We start from the raw sequence: 5,593 nt of genomic DNA on the forward strand, positions 1-5,593 counted from the left end.
GAAATGGAGACTGGCAAATAAATTTAGGCTCTGGAACAGAAATACTGATGTTGGCAAAACAGGGGCAATCCAATGAAGTCATAGTAGTTAATATGGCACCAATGTTAATTTCTTAGTTTTGATCATTGTACTATGATTGTACAATGTACTATTTGATCATTGCACTATTAATATTACAGGATACTGGGTAAAGGGTATAATCAGCTATTCTGTGAGTCTAAATTTATTTTAAAATAAAAAAGTTTTTAAAATTTGTTAAGACCACGTTATCATTTTCCTTGAGAGTATATCTAGCAATATCAATGAAAATGGCTTATTTATAATTGTGTCACTTCTAATTCTACAAAAATGTGAGTTCAATGACCTTTTCCAAAGCTAAATGCTGTTGCTCTTCATCAACAGTAATTTTATTTTTAGTTGGGTAGCTTAAAATCACAGTCACAGGAAGATTTGGAGAAATGGAAACCCATATGAATCCATGACTTAGCATCTCAACTCAGAGTTGATATCCACAGGAAGATTTGGAGAAATGGAAACCCATATGAATCCTTTACTTAGCATCTCAACTCAGAGTTGATATCCAGGAATTGTATGCAAATCTCTGAGTAGAGGCTCTTCAGAGAGCAGACATTCAGGATGGAAGCACCACCAGACTTACTTATTATTCTATTAGACTCTCACTTCAGGATTGTTAATCTGCTTGAAGAATGAAAAAAATAATAACAACACTTAATTTCCCTTCAGGACAAGTGCAGTATAAAAAGCATGGTAGATCAGAGCAAACATCAGAGTCCCAGACAGGAAGACAATTCATGCAAACGTCAGGAGTTTAATGGAACTGTCAACATAACTATGGAATAAGGCATGGACATTGATAAATAATATGTCTATTTATTATAGAACTGATGCAAAAAATCACATATACTTTAATCAAAATCAAACACTTACAAAACTTTTTTATTTCGATGATTCCACTATCTTGCCCCATCAATCACAGGAATTCTGGGTTTCAATAGTATGAAAAATTTTAAAAAAAGAAATTTTGAGACTTTGCTAGATACCTCAAAAATGGTTGGTTTAGGATTTAAAATGGTGGCAGAGTAAGTGAATGCTGCATGAACATGCTCCTAGGAACAAGCTGGAATTGCAAATAAAATACAAAAAAAAAGTTCCTGAATAAACAACGGAAAACTTGCAGGAGAGAACCCTGATACCCAAAGACTGAAAGTGGAGACTGTTATGCCCAGATTTCAGGATCCCCAAAAGAACACCAGGGAGCCAGCCGAGTCTGATGCAAAAGCAAAGAGTCTTTATTTGAGCTAACTCGAGCTCCTCATCCACCACATTCACTGACGCAGCAGCAGGAGGCAAAGAGAGAGAGAGAGCTCTGTGTGGAGAGGGGCTTTATAGGGGGGTTGGAGTAAGGGAAGGAGAGAGGACTGTGGGCCCTGCCAATTGGCCGGGTGCAAGTTGGTGTCTTGTTACACAGGATGTGGTCTTATCTATGGCATGCACTTCCCTTGATTATCATTGGTTAGTTTAAAGAAATCCTAGGTGTGGCTAGCAGAGGCGTGGGCTTCCGGGAAGAAGCTCCTTGCTGAGCACATAGCTAATGGCTGCTGCCCAAAAATGGAGGATCTGGGGTAAGATAGAGGGCATAGCCCTCGCCCTTTCAGAGACTGCATAGAGACCGGTAGGAGAGCCGGAGGCATGAAAGGGCTGGCTGGGCACCCACAGACAGCAACTAGCGATGCTGTCTACCAGGAAGTGAGAGCTGAAAATTCAGGCACCCTCTTAAAGGGCCAATGCACAAAATGCCCTGTGTAGTCACGCACCTTGTGTTCTGGCAGAGGGAGGTGAAGTGCACTGGAGCTGTGAGAGCAGAAGCCAGCACTAGGGACTCAGGAAATAGAGCTCAGAAGGCAAACACCCACAGTTTTCTGGCCTGAGTTATTCCCTCACGCAGTGGAGGACATCTTTACCACATGGATATTTGCCTTGCCTAGGGGGAAGACAGTTGACACACCCTGTTAGAAAACACCTTGCCCTGAGGCCACTTAAGATATTAAAAGCAACTATTAGCCTCCAGGCAGATGCAACTGCCCCACCCTGTTGAAAAAATTCTTGCCACGCCTGAGGACGATGGTCTCGGGTAATTCAAGTTGGAATCCTATCAGTCTGTAGGCAGAGGCAGTCTCTGGAAGCTTTGAATCTTTGCCTGATCTAATTAGTCAGAAACAGCCTTTAACACTGTCCTGCTCTAAAGATTGAGAGGTGTAGAGGAGCTACCTAATACATAGTCACAAATCCAGACAGCCAAAATGAGGAGACAAAGAAACAATCCCCAAATGAAAGACTAGAGAATTTTCCAGAAGAGATAAATGAAGTAGAGATAAAAAATTTATCTGAAATAGACTTCAGAGTAATGATGGTAAAGATGCTCAACAGCATGAAAAAAAGATATAGTAACTATGAGAAAAGAAGAGTCTGAGATAAATAATTCCATAACCCAAATAAAGAATACATTGGAAGAAATACGCAGCTGCTGAGGGGAAGCTGAGGATCTAATGAGTGAATTAGAAGACAGAGTTGAAATTATCACTCAATCAAAGAACCAAAAAGAAAAAAAAAACAATTAATAAGCAGAAGGACAGCTTAAGGGAGCTGTGGAACAACGTGAAACATAACAATATTAGAATAACAGGTGTGCCAGAAGAGGCAGAAAGGGAGAAAGGAATAGAGAACCTGTTTGAAGAAAGAATGGCAGAAATCTTCCCTACCTGGTAAAGGAAAAAGTCACAGAAATTTAGGAGGCACAGAGAACCCTAAGCAAGAAGAATCCAAACAGGCCCATGCTCAATCAAAATTAAAATGCCAAAAATTAAAGACAAAGAGAGAATCTTAAACGCAGCAAGAGAAAAGAAAACTGTTACCTATAGAAGAGTTCCCATTAGGCTAACACATAATTTCCGTTAGAAACTTTACAGGCCAGAAGGGAATCGCATGGAGAAGGTAATGGAAAGCAAGGTCTGAGACCAAGATTACCATATCTAGCAAGTCTATCATTCAAAATAGATGGTGAAATAAAGAGCATCCCAGACAAAAAAAAAAAAAGGCTAAAAGAGTAAATCACCACCAAGCCAGCATTACAAGAAATGCTAAAGGGACTGCTGTAATGTAAAGAAGAAACAGAGAGAGATACCTAGCCATATAGAATTAAAATGGCAATAAATAAGTAACTATCAATAATAACCCAAAATTTAAATGGAGTAAATGATCCAATCAAAAGGCAAAGGGTAGCTGAATGGATACAAAAACATGACTGAACTATATGCTGTCTACAAGTGATCCACCTAAAAAAAAAAAAAAAGACACACAGAGGATGAGAGTGATGTAAAAAAGTATGCCATGCAAATGGAAAAGAAAAGAAAGCTGAAGTAGCAATACTCATATCTGACAAAATAGACTTTAAAATGAAGGCCATCACAAGAGACAACAAAGGTAATGACATAATACTAAAAAGATCAGTGCAACAAAAGGATATAACCCTGGTAAACATATATGCACCCAATATAGAGTAGCTAAATATATTAAAAAAAAAAACTTCTACAGGACTTTAATGGAGAGATCGATAACAATACAGTCATAGTAAGGGACTTTAACACCCCTCTGACTTCACTGCATAGATCTTCCAGACAAAAACTTAAAAAGAAAACAGAGACTCTAAAGGACACACTGGATCAGATGGATTTAATTGACATTTATAGAATATATCACCCCAACGAAGCAGCATATACATTCTTCTCAAGTGTTCATGGATCATTCACAAAGATAGACCACATGTTAGAACACAAAACAAGTCTTATAAGTTCAAGAAGATTGGAATCATATCATCTCTGATCACAGTGGAATAAAATGAGAAATCAACTAGAGTAAAAACACCCCAAAAAATTCAAACACATGGAGGCTAAATAGCATGTTATTAAACAAAGAATGGGTTACCAATGAGATCCAGAAAGAAATCAAAAATTTCCTGGAAGCAAATGAAAATAAACACACAACAACCCAAAATCTCTGGAACACAGCAAAAGCATTCCTGAGAGGGAAATTTATAGCACTACAGGCATACCTAAAAAACAAACAAACAAACAAAAAACAAGAAAAATCAGCAACAAACTACTTAACCCCACAACTTAAAGATCTAGAAAGAGAACACAAGAAAAGCCCAAAGTAAAAGGAAGGAAATAATAAAGATTAGAGCAGAAATAAATAACATAAAGACTAAAAAAAATACAAAAAATCAATAGCACCAAGAGCTGGTTCTTTGAAAGGATAAACAAAATTGATAAACTGTTAGCCAGACTTATCAAGAAATAAAGAGAGAGGACACAAATAAATAAAATCAGATACGAAAGTGGAGATGAAACCAATGACACTACAGAAATCAAAGGACTATAAGAAAATACTATGAGCAACTACATGCCAACGAGATGTGGATGAAATAGACAAATTCCTAGAAAAATATAATCTTCCAAAACTGAATCAGGAGGGATCAGAAAACCTGAATAAGCCAATAGCAACTGATGAAATCGAAGCAGTCATCAAAAACTCCCACTAAACGAAAGCCCAAGTCCAAACAGCTTCACATGAGAGTTTTACCAAACATTCAAAGAAAAATTAACACTTATATTCCTCAAACTATTGCAGAAAATCCAAGAGGAAGAAACACTTCCAAACTCTCTTTATGAGGCCAGCATTACCCTAATTCCAAAGCCATATAAAACACTGCAAAGAAAGAGAATTACAGGCCAATATTTCTGATGAAAATGAATGTTAAAATGCTCAACAAAATATTAGCAAATTGCATGCAGAAATATATCAAAAAGATCATACACCATGATCAAGTGTGATTTATTCCAGGAATGAAATGCTGGTACAATATTCACAAATCAATAAATGTGATACATCACATAAATAAATTGAAGACAAAAATCACACGAACATATAAATAGACACAGAAAGCATTTGACAAAATCCAACAACCATTTTTGATCAAAGCCCTCAGCAAAGTGGGAATAGAGGGAGCATATCTCAGCATGATAAAGCCCATATATGACAAACCTATAGCCAACATCATACTCAATGGGCAAAACTAAAACCATTTCCACTAAGAACAGGAACAAGACTGGGAGGCCCACTTTCACCCCTCCTGTTCGGCATAGTACTGGAAATGCTAGCCATAGCAATAAGACAAGAAGAAGAAATAAAAAGCATCCAAATTGGGAAAAAAGAAGTAAAACTGTCATTATTCATAGATGACATGATATTGTACATAGAAAACCCTAAAGAGTTCATCAAAAAACTACTAGGCTTAATAAATAAATTTGCCAATGTAACAGAATACAAAATTAACACTCATAAATCTATGACGTTTTTATACACCAATAATGAACTCACAGAAAAAGAAACTAAAAAAATTTCATTTACCCTTGCAACAACAACAACAACAAAAATTAAGATACATTGCAATAAACTTAACTAAGGAGGTAAAATGCTTCTACTTGGAAAAATACAGGACTTTGAAAAAGAAGTA

The sequence above is a fragment of the Myotis davidii genome, unplaced genomic scaffold (assembly GCF_000327345.1).
Source record: "Myotis davidii unplaced genomic scaffold, ASM32734v1 scaffold1119, whole genome shotgun sequence".
In the NCBI taxonomy this organism is placed as follows: Eukaryota; Metazoa; Chordata; class Mammalia; order Chiroptera; family Vespertilionidae; genus Myotis; species Myotis davidii.